General features: G+C 35.5%; 1 protein-coding gene across 16 annotated transcripts in view; it reads right to left on the minus strand.

The window, feature by feature from the left end:
• DTWD2 (DTW domain containing 2) overlaps positions 1–23,413 on the minus strand; it is a 1,117,698-nt gene that overhangs the window by 1,032,289 nt on the left and 61,996 nt on the right. For 4 of the 16 annotated variants that reach the window (XR_014838622.1, XR_014838617.1, XR_014838618.1 and 1 more), the window contains exon 5: positions 20,093–20,130. The exons of 9 other annotated variants lie outside the window; for them this stretch is intronic. The gene's annotated coding sequence lies outside the window, so the exon portion shown is untranslated. Of the gene's footprint in view, positions 1–16,661; positions 16,797–20,092; positions 20,131–23,413 lie in introns of all 16 variants that reach the window. 3 more of the 16 variants (XR_014838623.1, XR_014838620.1, XR_014838621.1) reach the window with 3 other exon arrangements.

A 23,413-nucleotide genomic window follows, 5' to 3' on the forward strand; every position in this document is an offset into this window, starting at 1 on the left:
CACCTGCAGCATATGTAGGTTACCAGGCTAGGGATTAGAGCTACACCTGCCAGCCTACACTACAGCCACAGCAATGCCAGATCTGAGCTATGACTGCAACCTACTAGTGGCAATGCCAGATCCTTAACCCACTGAGTGAAGCCAGGGATCAAACCTGCGTCCTCATGGATACTAGTCAGATTTGTTACCGCTGAGCCACAGTGGGAACTCTTTGGCTCTTGATCTGGATAAATGTTCTGTTCAGTCATTTGCTCAGACAAGGTTTTAATTGTCTGGGAAGGGTAAGGGTGATCAATTAAGTCTGTGCTCACATCCAGGTATACAGATCTGTACAATCACGGTACATACTGTTTAATAATGAGACAGACAGAGTTCACCTGTTGACTTGAGATGGCTCCCTGCATTTACCCAGATTAATACACTGCTCAAGCCTTTTCCTGATTAAAAAAAAAAAAATTGGGCCCAAAGGGGAATGGCTGAATTTCTAAGCATTTTAATGAGACTCTTACCCAGTGGACATTATCATCTGCTACTGGTGTATACCCAGGCAGAATTTTGAGCTCTGGGACTTGCTGCTGATCACTCTAGCTGTGTGAACTTTTGTCTGTTTCAGTTAAGACTTTTTTTAGTACTTCCTAAGGTAAGACTGACAGAATAAACTGCACATATTTAAAACATACATTTTGATAAGCTCTGGCATATTTATACAGGTATATCTGTAAAACTTTCACCAAAATCAAGATAACAAACACAATCATCACCCTCTTAAGCCTCTTTGATTTCGTCTCAACCCTCTCTCTCCCCATCCCACTGCAACTAGCCAAGCAATTATTTCCTTTATGACAGTATACATCAGTTTCAATTTCCAAGAATTTTATATAAATGGAATCTCCCAGTAGGTACTTATACTTACCTGGTTTCTTTCAATCAGCATAATTGTTACCAGGCTCATCTGTGTTACAGTGTGCATCAGTAGCTCATTGCTTTTTAATGCTCAGTAGTATTCTATTATACAGACATGCCACACTTTGTTTATCCATGCCCCTGTTGACAGACATTTGGGTTGTTCCTAGTTTGGGTCTATTACTTTACTCAGCTTTCTACTGAAACTCAAGAACCTCTAGATTCAAAAACACATGCTTTGTTGTGGTACTATTTGGGGACTATGATGCAAAATACAATCTAGTAACTAAGAAAAAAGTAACCGAATTAGGCAAGCCCCAATTATCCAATGATGCTACAGACATTATCAATAAACAATATTTACTAGGTACTCACTACAAGCTAGCAGCTATGCTAAATGCTTTATATATAGTATGTCATTTAAATGTCACAACCATTTATTAAGTAAATGCTATTATTATTTCTATTTTCCAAATGAAGAATCTAAGAGCAGAGGTAACTTGCCACGTCAAACATCAAGTAAGCTGTGGAGCCAGGTATAAAGCCAGGCAGTCTATCATCAAGGCCTGGGCTCATATGCATTAGGCCATGAGGCCTGTCCTACACATTCCATTACACTAGGTACAATAAAGTTCTAAGTAAGATCACAGCCTTTTTATATACTCTTCAGTAGTTCATGTTTTATAAACTCTAAGGTTCTAAGATACTGAATTAGAAGTTCCCATTGTGGCTCAGCAGGTTAAGAACCCAACACAGTGTCCATGAGGATGCAGATTCAATCCCTGCCCTCACACAGCAGGTTAAAGATCTGGCATTGTCACAAGCTATGGCAGAGGTCGCACATGCAGCTTGGATCTAGTGTTGCTGTGGCTGTGGCACAGGCCTCAGCTACAGCTCCGATTCAGCCCCTAGCCTGGGACCTGCTATATGCCACAGGTGCAGCCATAAAAAGTAAAAAAAAAAAAAAAAAACTTTGAATTAACTCATTTAAATTTCTATGTATCTTTGAAAACTGGTGGTCCTTACTTCTTAGACAGAATGCAATCCTCAGGATATAAATTAGAGCAAGTCACCAAAATGTAAAATCCCAATTTCACAAGTTTTGTGCTCTAATTACATGAATTAATTTCTTTAATTTGGAAAATCAAATAAATGCATAGGCAAAAAGTATTTTTTTAAATGTATATAGCATGTCATTATTAAGCAGGAAAAATAATAGAACAAAAATATGTGAAGGGCTAAATGTGAAATTATCAAATATCTAACTATCAATAATGAGATTTAATTAGTAACTTCTAGTTGCAATAAAAGATAATTTTTTTGCTTTTTTTTTCTGCTTTTTAGGGCTGTACCCTTGGCATATGGAAGTTCCCAGGCTAGAGGTCTAATCGGAGCTAAGGTGACAGACAGCCTATGCCACAGTCACAGCAATGCCCAGATGTAAGCATCATCTGCAACCTACACCACAGCTCACGGCAACGTGGGATCCTTGACCCACTGCAAGACCAGGGATGGAACCTGCATCCTCATGAATCCTAGTCATTACCACTGAGCCATGATAGGAACTTCAAAAGAGATTTTTTTTAACATATCTTCTTTCTTCTAACTATATTTAGCTAAATTTTTCCATATATATTCAAGCTGTTTTCCAAATCTATAAAAAAAAATCTCCTGATTCTTTAAAAAATATATTTTTATTACTAGCATGGTAAGGTATTAGAAGCTCAAGTATTTTTTTGTCATCTGTTCTGACTACACAATCCACATCACTTCATAAAACAGAGGCAGTTTTACCCACCATGCCCTGTAATTGAGGCACATAATCATACCAGCTGCCAAACTATGCCAAGCATGCCTGCTTTGCAAATAGCTCCTCTTTCTCTGAATTAATTGTGTTCACTGGGCCAATTTAAGGCAGTGCTTTTCCAGCATTAACTCTGCCAACTGTGACAGCTGTTGCAAGAAAGTCTACAGTACACCCACAGCCACTCATATTCCACCCTAAATTGTGGCTATGCAAAACATCTCTGAATAATGTACTCCTATTAAAGAATGGAAGCAATTAGTCTTCAGCACTATCAATAGCATAATATGGCTCACTAGAAGTTATAGTAATTAATATATACAAACACAAATTCTTTTCACATTAGTAGATTCTTTCACATATGATCACAACCCAGTAAGATCTATTGTATCAAGGCACTAACATTTAATAAATAAAATATATTATAAATTTTAAAACAGTCATTGAAGTGACCAGGATAACCAAAGAATTACTACTGATAGAGTTAAGACCAAACTGCTCTATCTCAAACTTCTTTCAAACTCAAGCATCCAGAAGACACCCACAAATTATTATGCAAGACAATAATCTAGCTCTTTGCTATCTCATAAAAATATATGCGAGCAACATAACAATATATTTTCTAATAGCCATATTTTTAAAGAAAAAGGTGAAATTAATTTAAATAATGTATTTTAACTAAAAAGATCCAAAATAAAATGTTATTTTAACGTGTAAAAGCTATAAAAGTTAAGAGATTTTTTTCTTTTTCCTTTTTGTCTTTTTAGGGCTGCACCCACGGCATATGGAGGTTCCCAGGCTAGGGGTCAAATTGGAGCTATAGCCACCGGCCTACACCACAGCCAGAGCAAAACCAGATCCGAGCTGCTTCTGCAATCTACACCACAGCTCACAGCAACGCCGGATCCTTGACATGCTGAGCAAGACCAGGGATCGAACCCAAAACCTCATGGTCTCTAGGTGGATTCGTTTCCGCTGAGCCACGATGGGAACTTCAAGTTAAGAGATTTTATATTCTTTTCTTACAATCAATACTTTGAAATCCACTATATATTTTATCTATTCAGAACAACTTAATTGGAGGCTAAATTTTAATCATAAATTTTAACCCGTATTTAGATTTTGTCAGTTAGAATATAAAAAGTATTTACATATCTAAGTTGTTCCAAACATACTTCAAAGTTTCCAATAATACACTCATGTACCACATAAGTATATTCCTTCAATATTTTCATCCACATTGACAAAATTGGCTCATCTTTATATTACTGCTTTATGACTATCTAGTAAGTATATTCAGTAAATCTTGTGTTAATTCAGTATTATTAATGTCAAATTCAAATAGGTATTGCATAACTGAAAAGTAAATTTAGGAGTTCCTGTCCTGGCTCAGCAGTAACGAAAGCGACTAGGATCCATGAGGATGTGGGTTCGATCCCTGGCCTTGCTCACTGAGTTAAGGATCCAGCATTGCCGTGAGCTGCAGTATAGGTCACAGACGCAGCTCAGATCCTGTTGTTGCTGTGGCTGTGGTGCAGGATGGCAGCAGTAGCTCTGATTTGGCCCCTCGCATGGGAACTTTCATATGCCATGAGTGCGGCCCTAAAAAGCAAGAAAAGGAAAGGAAAGGAAAGGAAAGGAAAGGAAAGGAAAGGAAAGGAAAGGAAAGGAAAGGAAAGGAAAGGAAAGGAACTTTAAAATTAACAATATCAATACAGCATTATTGAATTTTTTACCATAGTTTTTCCTTTCCTTGAACCTCAAATTTACCTACTTCATATAAATTACAATACTCATGAAAATTTTAAATTACAATGTCATTTTTGTTTGTTTTTGCTGAAGTTTGACAAATATTTGGACTTAGAGTTAACAGTACAGAAAATTACTAATAAAACTTTCTATTATGCAACTAAAAAGAACTGGCAAATAACATAAGATGATTAAAGTCACTGTCTTCTATTTCCTTCAGTAGTTCCACAAGCCAGTGATAATTCATAGCATGTGTATACATATAATAATTGTATGCATGACACTTTTTAGAGAGACTACTCTAGGAATCAGAATGAAATCAGAACATACTCTAATACCATATATGAAAATAAACTCAGAATGGATTACAGACCTACATGTAAAACCAGATACCATAAAACTTTTAAATCACAGCAACATCTTTTTGAATCCACCTCTAAGAGTAATTAAAACAAAAATAAAAACAAATATAAACAAATGTTTCTAATTAAAATTAAAATCCTTTGCATAGCAAAAGAAACCATAAATAAAACAAAAAGACCTGGGAGTTCCTGCCATGGATCAGCAGTTACAACCTGACTAGGATCCATGACGATGTGGGTTTGATCCCCTGGCCTCGCTCAAAGGGTTAAGGATCCAGTGTTGCCCTGACCTGCGGTGTAGGTCCCAGACACAGCTCAGATCTGGCATTGCTTTGGCTGTGGCATAGGCCAGAACTTCCATATGTTGCAGGTACAGCCCTGTAAAGCAAACAAACAAACAAACAAATAAATAAACAGACAACCCACAGAATGGAGAAAATATTTACAAACAAAGCAACCATCAAGGGATTAATCTCCAAAATATACAAACAGCTCATGAAGCTTGATACTAAAAAAAAAAAAATTTGGAGTTCCCATCATGGTGCAGCATGAATCCGACTAGGAACCATGAGGTTGAGGGTTCAATCCCTGGCTTCACTCAGTGGGTTAAGGATCCAGCATTTCTGTGAGCTGTGGTATAGATCACAGATGCGGCTCAGATCTGCCATTGCAGTGACTGTGGCGTAGGCCAATAGCTGTAGCTCTAATTCGACCCCTTAGCCTGGGAATCTCCATATGCCACACCTGCAGCCCTAAGAAGACCAAAAAAAATTTTTACAAGGCTACAAACAGTAAATGCTGGAGAGGGTATGGGAAAAAGAGAACCCTCCTACACTACTGGTAGTAATGTAAATTGGTACAGCCACTATGGAAAACAGTAAGGAGGGTCCACGGAAACTAGAAATAGAACTACCATATGATCTGGCAATCCCACTCCTGGCTATAGTTTCCAAACAAAACTATATTTCAGAAACATACCTGCACACCTTTGTTCACAGCAGCACTATGAATAGCCAAGACACAGAAACAACCTAAATGTGCATCAACAGATGAATGGATTAAGCAGATTTGGTACATATACACAATGGAGTCCAATCTTAAATACTCTTTTCTTTTTACCCAGTACTCTCATTCTAGATAACACCATCCATAACCTGGTTTCACTAGCCACTTCTAAGGGGAAATGACTCACAAATGTATACCTCAGACTCTAACCATTCCTATAAACTTCAGATTGAAAATTTTTACTTAACCCCAGATTCTGGAGAGTTCCCATTGTGGCTCAGTGGGTTAGGAACAAGATACAGATTCAATCCCTAGCCTCCCTCAGTGGGTTAAGGATCTAGTGTTGCTGCAGGCTGTGGTGTAGGTTGTAGAGGCAGCTTGGATCCAGTGTTGCTGTGGCTGTGGTACAGGCAAGCAGCTGAAGCTCTGATTCAGTCCTGTAGCTTGGGAACTTGCATATGCCATAGGTGTGGCTCTAACAAGATTAAAAAAAGAAAGATTATAAATTCTCAATTTCATTTGAATAGGAAATATTCAGAAGACATATATGAAAACATATTAAGTGTAAATATTCAACATATAATTAATAGCTCAGGATTATCCTAAGAGAGACATATGCTCTGATGGACAAAACCTGAAAGTCCTTTCTACGGCTTCAATTTCAATATACGCTGGTGAAGAAAAGGAAGAAAACGGATATATCTATACTGTAGGGCTGCCCACAAAGCACTCCAACTAGTGAGGAAGACAAGGTAGAAGAGTCAAGCAGGTAGTACCACCATGATCCTAACTCTGGAACAAGATTCCAGTCAGTGGATGGAGCTAAAGGTCTAATTTATAAGAACAAGATCTAGGAAGGTGGGGATTTAAGTCAGAGTTCAGTTCCACTAGGAGAGATGGAATGGTAAATCAGAAATCAAGGCTGAAATTCAGTCACCCAACTGAACGCACTAACTGTAGTAAAGCAGTAGGGAGGCTCACTGTGACCATGAGTGTTCAGGGTTCACCTCATGTATCCAAATACCAAGGTCAGAACATCAAACTCCCACACCCTGATGAAAGTGGATCACATACATCCTGCCTGCATTGATGAACAACAATAAAAATCCAGCCCAGGTCTAAGGATGGCAGTGTGGCGCTACCTGATGAGGTGCTCATGAGCAGTGGGGTCTGGAGTCATAAAATCTCCATTCTCACTTTATTCTTCTACTTTCAAGTTCAGAAAGTCATCCTAAGCTACAGGTTCCTTGTCTATGATATGAGATCATTACAATATTTATTCAAATTCACAGGAAGATGGAGAAGAAAGAAAAATGTCCAAAATGCTGACTATGATTACTTATGGATGGTAGAATTTCAAGCAATATTTACTTTCCTCTTTGAATTTTCCTGTTCAAAGTAGAAAATTTTCAAAATACAGATAAAGAAAAGGAGGATAATAAAAAACCTCTATGTCCCTAGTACCCAGAGACTTGGGATCCCTTCTAAGTCTACCATTCTAACTTATCACAGATTATTTTTATTTGAATCTCAAAAACAGAAGCAATATTATTGCAATGAGAACCTACTGTATAGCACACGGAACTATATCTAGTCACTTATTTGGAACATGATAGAGTATAACATGAGAAAAAAATGTGTGTGTGTGTGTGTGTGTGTGTGTGCACGCGTGCATGTGCCTGGGTCACTTTGCTGTACAATAGAAACTGGCAGAACACTGTAAACCAACTATAATGGAAAAAATAAAATACATTTTAAAATGAAACAATATTATTGAAATTATATTGGAGCAAGCTATGAAGAGAGACCACCTCTTAAATGAAAGGCAAATAATAATCACAAATATGAAATATTACAATCCACAGCATATAGAGAATGCCACATTAAGTGCTACTATAAAATACTATAACTCAAAAAATACTTATTCAAATCATCTTATAGTCTGCTTAAAGAATGAAATTATATAATAGATGCTAAAATTATTTTCTAAATGCATTAATATCCATTAGAGATGTCATTTATTAATACCAAAAAAACCCCACAATTGTTGATACAAATAAATTAGGATTGAATAACATTCACTCAGGAATTATGAAGAAACTGAAATGTGAAGCTATCAAACCATGAGCTAAAATATATAAAAGTCTTTGAGCAGATTCAATAATTTTTCATGTCATTCATTGAAACAAAAAAAAAAGGCTCCAAGGACTCTCAAGGAACTACAAACCAGTGAGTAAACAAGAAATATTTCTAATCATAAGGTTTGAAAATTTTCCATCTTAAGTAAGAATAATTTCTAGTTCAAATAAAAAGAATAATTTCTAGTCATAAAAAGTAATAATATTTTCTGCAAAGGGAATTTGAAAAAAATTGGTGAAAAAAAATATGGTGCATTTCAGCCCTATCATACTACATATAGGTCAAATTTTTTATTTTCAAATGAAAAAGTGAATCAGGAAATGGTTAAGATAAAAATAACTATAATAATCACTGTCCAGGAAGGACATAATAAAAACATTCTCAGAAATATAAGAGCCAAAAGAATATGTTACATGTTAATAAAATCATGAAGGGTATTGATAATATGAACACAGAATTATTCAGCAAAATACGAAGTAATTCTTTGCCATTTGAAGTGAAAGTAGTATGGGGAAAAAAATAAAAGGAATTAAGAACCACATATTACAAAATATGTGGCAATATAGAGAATTCTGAACCCTAATTATTCCAGCTAAGAATAAAAATATAAACTATTTCAGAAGTATCAGATAAGTAAATGAATGATCTGTCTACTTAGGGTAGTGTGATTTCTTAATTGGCACTTTCAGGGTGCTAACACAGGAGAGGCCATATGTAGGCACTCTAGTCAACAGTCCAAGCTGAGCACAGCCTTCCGTCAGTGAACATAATTAGCCAAATTTTTTGTGAAAAAAGTGGAGTTTTATGATGTACTGTTTTCACTGTCATTAATAATATCAAAGGTATTTTCAATAACTAAGTTAAAAACAAGAATTTAGTAATAAAATCTGGTTTTGATTAGGATGTGATATAAGATATAGATAGACTCAAAGCATAAATACAATGTCAAATAAATAGAAAGAATATATAATAATATAAAATTGTATTTATACAGCATAAAAGGTTATCAACAACTTTTTAATAATTTATAAGCTTACAGCATCTGCTCCTTTGATATGTTTAACAACCTTGTATGCATTCCAACTCTCAAGATCCCATAAGCTAATCAATTGGGTATACATGATAGAAATTATCTCAAAAATTAGTATAGACTTGTAAGTTCCAATTGGTATTAAGTCTACTGTGAACAATATGTTGATTACCATATTAAGTAATAGGCATATGTTTTCCAAATGGATGCTTGTAGAGGTGATTGTGATTGGAAAAAAATTAATTCTTGTTTTCACCTTCTGCATTGATTAGAAACTTTTAAACATATATAATCTCTAAGGGTGAATAAGATAATTATGTTGAAGTTAAAATGTTCAGATGTACCTATAAATTAACTCATAAATAATTAACAAAGTAAACTGTAAATATTCAGTCCCATCTGATAATGCAATTCTTTGTTTAACAGAAATGTGGGTACCCCTACCAGTTTATGAACTGTTTTAAAGCATAAATGGATTATAGTTATCATATACTCACATTTTATCCTTCCACTTATATATTCCCAAATTTATACTAGCTTATATTCTACTCATCCTATAAATATTTATTGAGACTCTGCTAAATGTTTTAGGTACCATCCAACACAAAAGACATTTTTTAAAAATTTACTGAGGGCTAAGGATATGGCGTTGTCACTGTTGCAGTATGCGTCACTGCTGTGGCACAGGGTCAGTACCTGGCTTGGGAACTTCTGTCTGCCACGGGCACAGCCAAAAATAAAAAATAAAATACATAAATTTATTGAGGTATAGTTGATTTATAATATTATACAATATTCAGATGTAAAACACAGTGAGTCACAATTTTTAAAGATTATACTCCATTTATAGCTATAAAATACTGGCTATGGCCCCTGTGCTGTATAATATATCTTTGTAACTTAGTTTATTTATTTTTTGTCTTTTTGTCTTTTTAGGGCTGCACCTGCAGCATATGGAAGTTCCCAGACTAGGGGTCCAATCGGAGACGTAACTGCCAGCCTACGCCAAAACCACAGCAACACAGGATCTGAATTTTGTCTGTGACCTACACCACAGCTTACAGCAATGCCAGATCCTTAACCCACTAAGCGAGGCCAGGGATCGAACTCACATCCTCATGAATACTAGTTGGGTTCATTAACTGCTGAGCCACAATGGGAACTCCTGTAGCTTATTTATTTTATACACAGTAGTTTGGACCTCTTAATCTACTACCCCTGGAGTTCCCCTGTGGTGTAGTGGGTTAAGGATCTGGCATTGTCTCTGCAGCGGCTTCGGTGGCTGCTGTGGCATGGGTTCAATACTTGGCCTGGAAACTTCCATACCACAGGTAGGTAGATCCAAAAAAAACAAAAAACAAAAAACAAAAACTACGTTATTAATCTCCGACCCCTCTCTTGTCCCTCCCCACTTCCCTTTCCTCACTGCTTACACCTAGCTTGTGCTTGATATCCCTGGGTCGTTTTTCTTGTTATATTCACTAGTTTCTTTTATATTCCACAGGCAAGTGAGAGCAAACAGTATTTGTCTTTCTCTGTCTGCCTTATTTCACTATGCATAACACCCTCCCCATGCATTCATGTTGTCACAAATGGCAAAATTTCATTCTTTCATAATGGTTGAGTCGTATTTGATTGTGCGTGTATATAAACCACATCTTTATCCATTCATCTATTGATGGACACTTAGATTGATTCCATATCTTGGTTATTGTAAACAATGTTGCTATGAACATAGGGGTGTGTGTATCTTTCCATATTAATGTTTTCACTTTCTCTGGATATATACCCAGGAGTGGAACTGGTGGATCATATGGTGAATCAATTTTTAGTTTTTTGCAGAACCTCCATACTTTTTCCACAGTGGCTACACCAATTTACAGGCTCTTTTCTCCACATATTCACTAACATTTGTTATTTGTGGGAAAGGACATAGTTTTTCTATTTTTGTCTTTGAACAATTAATAAATGACATTTCAAGTAACACATTTATACCTCTCCAACATTTAGTACTTTGTCAAGCTAAATAATTATATTTTTATGCATTATTTTGTTTCTTAGAGAATCAAAAGATACAGTGATATCTATATTTATAAAGCCTAAGTTAAGAAAATATATTGTTATGTGATTATAGAGACACATTAATAGAATGTTTAATGGTAAACTGACCAAAATTAGAAGCAATGAAAAGGAACTAAGGATGATTCATTAATAATAACTTAGGAGTTCCCATTGTGGTGCTGCAGAAATGAATCTGACTAGGAACCTTGAGGTTGCAGGTTCAATCCCAGGTCTCACTCAGTGGGTTAAGGATCTGGTGTTACCATGAGCTGTGGTGTACGTCGCAGATACAGCTCAGATCTCATGTTGCTGTGGCTGTGGCCAGCAGCTGTAGCTCTGATTGGACCTCTAGCCTGGGAATGTCCATATGCCATGAGTGCAGCCCTAAAAAGCAAATAAATAAATAAATAAATAACTTAAGAGAACACTGAACCATCTTACTTAATTTTGTGTTTACCTTGAGTTAAAAATAAATAGTCCTTTCAGCTTCTCACAATTGAGTATTATACTGGCTGTTGGTTTATCAAAAATAGCTTTAGTATGTTGAGATATGTTCCATGTACACCCACTTTGATAAGCTTTTATCATGAACAGATGTTGAATTTTGCCAAATGATTTATCTGCATCTATTGAGATGATCATGTGGTGAAAGCCTTCCTACTAAAATCTGGAACAAGACAAGAATGCCCACTGTTACCACTTCTCTTCAACATAGTACTAGCAATCCTAGCCACAGTAATCAGACAAGAAAAATAAAAGGTATCCAAATTGGAAGCAAAGAGGTAAAACTGTCATCATTTCCAGATGACATGATACTATATAGAGAAAACTATATAAAGATTCCCCACAAAAACTACAAGGACTGATAAATGAATTCAGCAAGGTAGTAGGATACAAGCTTAACATACAGAAATCTGTGGCATTTCTTTACACTAACACTGAAATACCAGAGAGGGAATGTGAAAAAAAAAATCTTTTTTTAAATGGCACCAAAATATAAATATATATATATATATATATATATATATATATATGTACACACATATATATATTTATGAATAAACCTGACCAATGAGGTAAAAGACTAATATGCTCAGAACTACAAAACATTGATAAAGGAAATTAAAAATGATTGAAAGAAATGGAAAAATATCCCATCCTCTTGGATTGGAAGACATAATATTGTTAAAAAAGCAATCTACAGATTTAATGCAATCCCTATCAAATTACCCATTATATTTTTCAGAATAAAAACAAATAATCTGGAGTTCCTGTCATGGTTCAACGGTTAACAATCTCAACTAGCATCCATGAGGACACAGGTTTGATCCCTGGCCTTGCTCAGTGGGTTAGGGATCCGGCATTGCCGTGAGCTGTGGTATAGGTCACAGATTACGGCTCGGATCCTGTGTTGCTGTGGCTGTGGTGTCAGCTGACAGCTACAGCTCCGATTGGAACCCTATCCTGCAAACCTGCATATGCTGTGGGTGCAGCCCTAAACAGACAAAAAAAACAAACAAAAAAAAAAAGGAACAAATAATCCTAAATATACATGGATCCATAAAAGACCCAGAATTGCCAAAGATATCCTGACGTAAAATAACAAAGCAGGAGGCATAACACACCTAGACTTCAATAATACTATAAACTACAGTAATCAAAACAGAGTGGTATTGGCATAAAAAAAGATATATGGGTCAATGGAACAAAATAGAGTGCCCAGAAAGAAACCCACACACCTATGCACAATTAATCTTTGACAAAGGAGTCAAAGAATATACAATGAGAAAAAGACAGTCTCTTTAGCAAGTGGTGCTGGTAAAACTGGACAGCTGCATGTACATCAATGAAACTAGAACACACCCTCACACCACACACAAAAATAAACTCAAAATAGCTTAAAGATTTAAACATAAGATATGACACCATAAAACTCCTAAAAGAGATCATAGCCAAAACATTCTCTGACATAAATCATGAGAATGTTTTCTTAGGTCAGTCTCCCAAGGCAATAGAAATAAAAACAAAAATAAATAAATGGGACCTGATCAAATTTACAAGCTTTCCTACAGCAAAGGAAACCATGAGCAAAATGAAGACAATTCATGCAATGGCAAAAAACACCTGGAAATGATGAGACCAAGGTTTAATTTCCAAAAACATGCAAACAGCTCATATCAACTCAAGAATGAAAAAACAAACAATCCAATGGAAAAACTGGCAGAAAACCTAAATGGACATTTCCAAAGAAGAAATACAGAAGGTCAACAGACACATGAAAAGATGGTCAACACTGCTAATTAAAAGAGAAATGAAAATTAAAACTATAATAAGGTACTACCTCACACCAGTCGGAATGGTCATCAAATAGTCTACAAACAAATGCTGGAGAGAGTGTGGGGAAAAAGGGAACCCTCCTACATTGTTGGTGGGAATGTGAGTTGGTACAGCCACTATGGAAAACAGTATGGAAGTTCCTCAAAAAACTAAAACAGAACTACCATATGATCCAGTAATCTCACTCCTGTGCATATATCCAGAGAATACCATAATTCAAAAAGATCAGGAGTTCCCGTTGTTGTGCAGCAGAAATGAATCCGACTAGTAACCATGAGGTTGCAGGTTCGATCCCTGGCCTCGCTCAGTGGGTTAACAATCAGCGTTTCCATGAGCTGTGATGTAGGTCACAGACACAATTCAGACCCCACGTTTCGGTGGCCAGCAGCTGTAGCTCTGATTCGACCCCTAGCCTGGGAACCTCCATATGTTGTGGGTGCGGCCCTAAAAAGCAAAAGAAAAAAGATCCATGCACCTCTATGTTCATAGTAGCACTACTCACAATAGCCAAGATATGGAAACAATCAAAATGTAAATCAACAGATGAATGAATAAGGATGTAGTACATATACACAACAGAATACTACTCAACCATACAAAGAATGAAATAATGCCATTTGGAAGTAACTAGAGATTGCCCTACTAAATTAAGTCAAAGAGAGATAGACAAACACCATATGATATCACTTATATGTGAAATCTGAAACAAAACACAAATGAACTTATTTACAAAACAGAAACAGACTCGCAGACACAGAGAACAGAGTTGTGGTTGCCAAGGGGTTTGGTGAGGGATGGGAGTTTGGAGTTATTAGCTGCAGACTCATACATATGGAAGGAATAAACAACAAGGTCCCATTGCATAGCACAGAGAACCATATTCAATATCCTCAATATCTTAAACTATAATGAAAACGAATGTATATATGTGTATAACTGAAAAATACTCTGAAGTCTCAACAACAGAATCAAAAAAATTGTGGTATATTCAACAGAATGCTCTACAATGATAAAAACTAAATTACAATAACAATATGAATGAATTTCATAAACATAATGTCAATGAAACAAGCCAGACACAGAAAAGTACATCTACATAATTTCATTTATATAAAGTTTAAAACTGGCAAAACTTTGCTTTTAGAGGGCAAGATAAAGGTCAGTTTGTTTTATGGGGATGGGCAGGCAGAACGATAAGAAAGGAACGTGAAAACTTCTGCATTCTGGTTATATTCTGTTTCTTGATTTGGGTACAGGCTATAGGCATGTTCACTTTGTGAAGATTCATGGAGCTGGACACATGATGTGGACCAACTTTCACATAACTTAAACTTCAGTAAATTTATATCCAGGTGATTCTTGTTATTGGTGACAGGTTTTACAAAGTTGCTATAAACATGGAATTAGCAAATATGAGCCATTGCCCTCAGTGGAAATGCAAGATCAGGGTCCCTTCAGTCTTTGGTCATAAGAGTTTTGATTTGGTCAATCATTATATAACCTTGCTTTACGTGTTTTTGTTTACAGACACTTTAATATATTTCACTGATTCATTAACCCTGAACTCTTGGCAAGCAACACTATTTAACTCATGCCTGAATGAAGCTTACCTAGCACACATATTTTCTCCATAAGGCATACCACGGCCTTCTTGTGCTCTGGAACACTAGATAACACTCCAACACTATGCAGGGGCTGTTTGAAACATTTTAAAGTTTAGGAGTTCTCATCACACGCACACACAAAAATTTTCTATTTATTTTATTTTGTACCTATATGAAATGACGGATGTTCACCAAATTTACTGTGGTAATCATTTCATTATGTATGTACATAAAATTATTATGCTGTACCCTTAAATTTATACAATGCTGTATGTCACTTATATCTCAATAAAACTGAAAGGGAAAAAAAAAAGAGTACAGAAGAGTAGGAACTCAGAGCAAGAGATGACTACAACATTTTCCACAGAAAACTTCCACAGCATATTTGATAATAAAAGTAAGATAACTGTATTTAAATTTTAAAAGATATTGCAACTGAATTACATATATGTCTGTGTATGTGAGCTCACATGTATGTGAGTACACATATCATATAAATATTCCTGTTATGCATTTATGTATATACACATTTATATATATAATTATATATAAACAAAACATTCATTGCCCACAATTAATTTGTTAAAATAAAATTTCCCTTTTTTAATTCATATTGTAAATTTTACATTTCATGGCTTTGCTGTTCTCTCCAAGGAGCTACTATTACTTATATTTGAGAAGATAGGCCCTCCTAATTAGCAACTGCTAGTGAAAGGAATCTGAGAAAAATAAGAGATGCAGAGGGCAGAACATTCTGAGACAGAGGGCCTGCCCTGATAACATAAAGAAAAGAAAACATTCACAGTAAGTCTTGCATAGAGGCTGTGTGTTGTTAAAACTATAATCATCCTGTTATACTGTCTATGATAAAACTATCCTTATAAATGTTTATTTGTAACAAAGGAGTCCCTCAAGTCTTCGAGATTCAAAGAATCTTTCCACTTCCTGTGACTCTAAGCTGTATCTAAAAAATCTGATTTTTTAAAAATTGGTTGTCTTGCTTGATAAGTGAATGCCCCAGTAAGAATACCATAACTTTCTATTTTTGAAGATATAAACATCTGTAACATAGCTTTGTTAAATATAAAAACTTTGAAATTAAGTTTCAAACTCTTTCCACTCTTCATATATAAAGGTAAAAGTAAGCTGACTTATCTAGTACATTCTTTATCTTAAAATTCCTGTATATTAATTTTAAAATGGATTAATTGGATTTCATCAAAATTAAGAAATTCTGCATTTTCAAAAAGATTACTAAGAGGATGAAAAGGCAAACCACAGACTAGAAGAAAATATCTGCAAAACACACACATGATTTGAAAATACCTGCATCATATAAAGAACTTTCAGATTCATTAATAAGGAAACAAATAAGTGTAAAACAGGCCAAAGATTTGATGTACACTTTACCAAAGAAGATATATGGATGGCAATTAAGCATATGAAAAGATGCTCAGCATCATTAAACATCAGGTAAATGGAAATTAAAGCCATATAAGATATCCCTATGTTGCAATTTTAAAAACTATTCATATCAAGCCTTGTCAGGGATGCGAAGAAACTGCTCATCAACTGCTAGTGGGGATTTTAAGAGGTACATCTGTTTGGGAAAAAGTCTGCAGTTTTCTACAATTGCTCCCCCCCCCAAAAAAAAGTTTAACATACACCTACCATACGAATTCAAGTATTCCACTCCCAGATGAAGACACACATACTTCTGGGTGAAAAAGAGAGAAGGAAAAGGATACATCCACACAAAGATTTGTAATAAATGTTCATAGCCACTTCATAACAGTCAAAACCTGAAAACAACCCAAATGGTCACCAACAGAGGCAAAGCATAATACATCCACACAATGTAATATACTGAGCAATAAAAAGGAGTGAACTTACAACACATGCAACAAGAATGAACTGTAAAATAATTATACTGAGTGAAAGAAATCATACCAAAAAAGGTATACAATTGACAACTATATAAATTTCTAGAAAACACAAACTAACAGATAGGGACAGAAAGATCACTGGTTGCTCAAAGATGGGAGAAGGGTAGGAAGAAAAGATTAAACGCAAGGAAATCTGATAAGTGATAGATAAATTATCTTCTTTGTGGTGATGGTTTCACAGATACATACATATATCAAAACTTAGCAAATTTTACACTTTAAATGTGTGCAGTTTATTGCATGAGAGTTACAAAATAAAATAAAGAGGGGAGGAGTTCCTGCTGTGGTACAATGGTTTAAGGATCTAGCATTGTTTCTGTGGTGATGCAGGTTTGCTCCTCAGCCCAGCACAGTGGGTTAAGGATCCTGTGTTGCCACAGCTGTGGCGTAGGTCACAGCTATGGTTCAGATTTGATTCCTGGCCTGGGAACTTCCATATGCCACAGGTGCAAAAAAAAAGAAAAAATTAGAATGGAATAGAATTAAATTAAATAGACTAGAATAAAATAGGGAAAAGAATTACACATTTCAAAAATAAATACAAGGCAAAGATAAATGAAATTTTTAAGAGGCTTTTGGGGAAGAAAAAGTGTGTAAGGATTATTCATATAGGCATTTATATACCATAACAATCTACACAATGGGATTGTGATGAATGGTGTGTTTACTGGGCTACTAATGACAAGTCAAAGATGTCAGAATATACCATTCACTATCCTGTGGCAGGATAAAGCAAATGATAAAAGACAATTCTAAAATTACCACCAGAGGCTATGTATCTACCATGGAGTAGGAGACATTCCAATACAGTTCAAAAAAAAAAAAAAGAAAAAAAGAAATGCAAAAAGGAAAACAAGGACAAATAGATGTCAGATAAAGCTCTACATCATGCTCTTCCTTGTTATCTAGAGAAGGTACTATAACAAATCTTTATAGAAGGTTATCTTGATATATAAAAGGCCAACAAGAAACTCCTGGGAAATAAAAATTTCAATTTCTTTTATTACTGATTGTTTTTGCCATTCCTGAGAGATGAATTTGCACTGAATATTCTATGTAAGACTCATAAGAAAATGTATTGATTATGTTTATGACTCTAAATATTTAAGATTTTATATAAGCTGTTATTTTTTAGTGTTCAAGTAATGTTTTTCCATTAATGCAAAATAAAATGAAACAATATATTCTTCAATTGGTTCTCATTTTAAATAAAAAGTTTTCTAAGTTAGATACACATTTTAAGGGCATTTGTTTCTTCTAACGCCTTTTATCCTATACTACATACATATCTTAGCACCTCTTATCAGGTAAATTATATCTTCAGGGAGTTCCCATCATGGCTCAGTGATTAATGAATCCAACTAGGAACCATAATGTTGTGGGTTTGATCCATGGCCTTGCTCAGTGGATTAAGGATCTGGCATTGCCGTGAGCTGTGGTGTAGTTTGCAGACGCAGCTCAGACCCCGCGTTGCTGTGGCTCTGGTGTAGGCCAGCGGCTACAGCTCCGATTTGACCCCTAGCTTGGGAACCTCTGTATGCCACGGGAAGTGGCCCTAGAAAAGGCAAAAAGACAAGACAAGACAAAACAAAATAAATTATATCTTCAGTGTAATAATATTTTATAAAGAAAGGGAATAACTCTGCTTCCTCTAATCCCCAAAGCTATAAGCCAAGTTAAAAGACAGCTTCAAGGTAAACTGAGGTTCTGTTTTCACCAGGTTTGTTTAAAGAACCGGCCCTGACAGAATGCCCATATCCCCAGCAAAGTCAGCTTTAAAAAAAATCTAGCCCAAAACCAACAGAGTAAACCCTCCAGCAAAAAAAAAAAAGGGGGTGGGGGGGAGGGCATGGGGTTATAAGGCAGGCAGGAACACCACAACAGTCATTAATTGTTTGTGGTTTCCTAAGAAATGATTATCACTGTCTCTAAACTGTAAGCCCCATAAAGACAGAGATCAGTCTATTCTAGTTCACCAATAAAACAGAGTTCCATTGGAGCATATGTTCAAGTACAGTAAGAATTCAATAGACATCTGCTGTACAAGGGAGTCTCTGGGAAAATGAACAAGTGAATAAATGAACAAACACATAAACAACTGATTGAGCAACATAGTAGATATATTCCATATGAAAAAAAATTTAGAACAGAATTTCTCTGTCCTTTCCAGGATATTAAACATTAATTTTATGAAATAATACATAAAAGAAAAAGAAGGAAAATGCTAAAACTATTACAAGAAAATAAACAGCAAAATACCCTTAAAAAGCAGAATGGAAAGTGAAGAAAAAATAAAACAGACAAGAAAAATCATTTAAATATGAGAGAAGACAATGAAGTAAAGGTGATAAGGAATAGGAGGAATGGACAATTTCTTCAACAAATGGTACTGGAAAACTGCATATGCACATGTAAAAGAATAAATTTTGGCATTATTTTATACCATACACAAAAAATAGATTAGAATGGACTAAAGACCTAAACATAAGACCTGAAACTAAAAACTTCCTAGAAGAAAACACAGGGGAAAGCTTAATGACAAATGATGTGGCAATAGTTTCTTGGATATGACACCAAAGCACAGAAAACAAAAGATAAATAAATAGGACCACAATTAATTTATAAACTACTATGTGCCAAGGACACAACAGAGTGAAAAGACAACCTACAGCTCCTCCTATTTCCAGTTCTGCATATATGGAGCTGGAGCCTGGAAGTTGCCACTCCATTCTAATGATAAGTAAAAAGCTGAAAAGGCTTTTGTTTAATAATGTAACATACACTGCATTCCTATTTTCCTTCTCATGGGTGCATCTGTCCAAGTTACTTCACTGACAACTGTCTTGGTCAGGTCAAGCTGCTATAATAAAATACCACAAACTGGATGGCCATCATCAGCTGCTGGAAATCCCTTTGTCATAAGCCTTATATATGAAACACTGAATTTAAATTTCCAGGATGGGGAGACAATGCCCTGTGAAATATTCACATTTCTGCACACTCAGGTCTTTCTGAGCACAGAGCACAGTCACTGCAGTTATAGGATGTCTGAATAATGCACATGCCATGGGAGTAAATACATGCTGCTGTACTGTGTACGAGCACAGAAAAAAATTTGGAAGCAAAAATAACATACTCTTAATTCTAAATACCTGAAGGTACGAGGAGGGAAGTGTAGTTACAGGGTTACCTAGAAGGAAGGCAAAGGAGATCATTAACTTCTGCTTAAACACTGATTTGTTTCAACAACTAATAGGCTCCATATTACCACTCATACCAGGAATCATCAGTTTCCCACCCCTCATTCAAATAGACTATCTGGTTTATGAACTTATATCTTTTTATGATTTAAAGAACTGTCCGAAAGATAGGAAAAATGAGGAGGCCATAATAAAAGTATTCAATATCTCACTGATATATGAAACCATGTTAGCTGATAATTACAACTGAGATTTGAGAAAATGTGTTTAACTACTTCTAATCTCTCACAAGAAAGGTATATAAAGTATATGTAAGAGATACATATGCAAGTCTATGTTAAAATAATAAAGTCTATTTAATGAATCCCCAGAGACAAAATACCTGAAAAACATACACTTACCCAAACTGCAGTGTAATTTTCCAAACCAGCCCTAACCCATTCTCAACACACTCTCGCACAATATCTTGTCTATCTTTTTCTGTGATCAAGATCAGGGATTACTCTTTCAACCTCTTAATAACATCATATTTTATATAGGAACTTGAAAAATTTATGTTCAAATTTTTGACCAGGTCTACCACTTATAAGCTATGTCACATTACTGAGCATCTCTGTGTCTCAGTTTCTGCTTCTACAAAAACAGAACTCTTAACAATACCTACTTATGAAATCATTTTGACAAATTAATTAATATCTGTATTTAGAAAAGTGAATAAGACGTAAAAACCATGATAAGAATGTCTGGAAAATAAAATCATATTAATAAAGAATAGAGTAACAGCTTTTGGACTTCCGAAAGTATTTCCAGTCTTTGGTAATGAGGTAATCTTAAGCACGTCTCTCAAATCTGAACCTTCCTTTGACTTTATATTCAGAGACTCCAATAATAGACACAGTTTTTTTCTGAGTGTTAAAATATCTAATAGTCAAGAAACCTAGATAGATAGATACATACATACATACATACACACACAGACAGACAGACAGACAGACAGACGGATAGGGAGACAGAGAGATAGATAAGTAGGAGTTCCTGCCGTGGCTCAGCAGTAATGAACTAGCATCCAGGAGGATGTGGGTTTGATCCCTGACCTCGCACAGTGGGTTAAACATTCGGCATTGCTGTGAGCTGTGGTGTAGGTCACAGACACAGCTCAGATCTGGCATTGCTGTGGTTGTGGTGTAGGCCAGCAGCTACAGCTCCAACTCAACCCCTAGCCTGGCAACTTCTATATGCCACAAGTGCAGAGCTTAAAAAAAAAAAAAAAAAAAAAAAAAAGACAGATAGAGCTTCATCAAAATTAAAAGCTTTTTTTTGCATCAAAGAATACAATCAAGAAAATGAAAAGACAACCTTATAGAATAAAACTATTTGGAACTCATACATCTGTAAGGTGCTATTCTACAGAATAGATAAAGAATACTTACAACTCAACAATAAAAATAACTAGATTTAAAAATCAGTAGAGGATCTGACAGACATTGTCCCCAAAGAATATATACAAATTACCAATGAGTGCATAAAAAGATGATCAACATCATAAGTCACTAGGGAACACAAATCAAAACCACACTGATATACCACTTCATACCAACTAGGGTGGCCAAAATTAAAAAAAAAAAAAAAAAAAAAAAAAAAGTTGGCCAGGATACGGAGAAATTGGATCGGGTATAGGAAATGTAAATTTGTGTAATGTAGCTGCTTTGGAAACAGTGTGGCAGTTCCTCAAAAAGTTAACTTTAGAGCCACTAAATGACCCAATAATTCTACCCTTACATATGTGCCCCAAAGAACTCAGAACACGTATTCACCCAAAACTTGCACATGAATATATATAACAATATTATTCACAACCAAAAAGGGGAAACAGGAATTGCTGGGTGGCTCAGCAGATTAAGTATCCAGCATTGTCACTGCTGTGTCTCAGATCACTGCGGTGGGGCAGTTTCAATCCCTGGCCCAGGAACTTTTGCATGTCATAGATGCAGCCAAAAAAAAAAAAAAAAAAAGAAAGCAAGAGATAGAAAGCAAGAAAACCAGATTATATTCCTGGTTCTCCCCTTAGCTGGCTGCAACTTTAGAAAAGTCACTAATTACTAGCCTTTAACTTTCTTACTTCTAAAATGCTAAGAAATATTTACAGATCTTTTTAAAAAGTGGAAACAAACAAAATGTCCATCAAAGGATGGATGATAAACAAAATGTAGTATATGCATATAATGGTATATAATTCAGCCAAAAAAAGAATGAAGAACTAATTTTTCATACAACATGGATGAAATTGTAAGTATCCATGGCTAAATCAAAGAATTCAGACCAAAAAGATAATATAATTCCATTTATAGGAAATGTCCAGAATGAGCATATCTATTGACACCAAAAACAAACAGACAAAAAAAAAACAAAAAAAAAGACCAAAAAACAAAAAAACAAACAAACAAACAAAAAACACAGTTGTCTGGACTTGAGAATGAAAGAAGGAATAAAGTGACAGCTAATAGGTACAGGTGTGAAACCCCAGAACATGAAAATATTGTAGACTAAGATGGTGGTGATAAATGCACAACTTCATATATACTAAAACCCACTGAATTGTACACTTTAAAGAGGCAAATTTTAAGGTTGTGATTATACCTTAATTTAAAAATATCTAATACAAGGGGTTATCTTTGTGGCTCAGAGGGTTAAGAACCTGGCATAGTATCCAGAAAGATGCAGGATCAATTCCTGACCTCATTCACCTGTTCAGTGGGTTAAGGATCCCGCACTACCACAAGCTGTGGCATAGGTCACAGATGCAGCTCGGTTCTGCTGTTGCCATGGCTGTGGCATGAGCCTTGGCTGCAGCTCTGATTCAACCCCTAGCCTGGGAATGCCCACATGCCACAGGAGCAGCACTAAAAAGAAAAAGGAAAAAAAAAAAAATATATATATATATATATACAGTACAGCATTGCTTCTCAAACTTTAACCTGCAAAAGAATTACCTGAGTATCTCACTAAATGAAACTTTGAGTAGTCCTAAGGTGGGAACCTGATATTCTGCATTTCTAACAAACTACCAAGTGATGTCAGCGCTTCTTTTTTTCTTTTTATTGTTATTTCCCGCAACACATTTTTTTTCCCACTGTACAGCATGGGAACCCAGTTACACATACATGTATACATAATTTTTTCTCCCATTATCATGCTCCATCATAAGTATACAGACATAGTTCTCAGTGCTACACAGCAGGATCTCATTGTTAATCCATTCCAAAAGCCATAGTT

This window comes from Sus scrofa, chromosome 2 (assembly GCF_054392235.1).
Source record: "Sus scrofa isolate SSC_HxYL_T2T_F1_AM1 chromosome 2, Sscrofa_HxYL_maternal_Yorkshire_Landrace_v2.0, whole genome shotgun sequence".
NCBI classification, from domain to species: Eukaryota; Metazoa; Chordata; class Mammalia; order Artiodactyla; family Suidae; genus Sus; species Sus scrofa.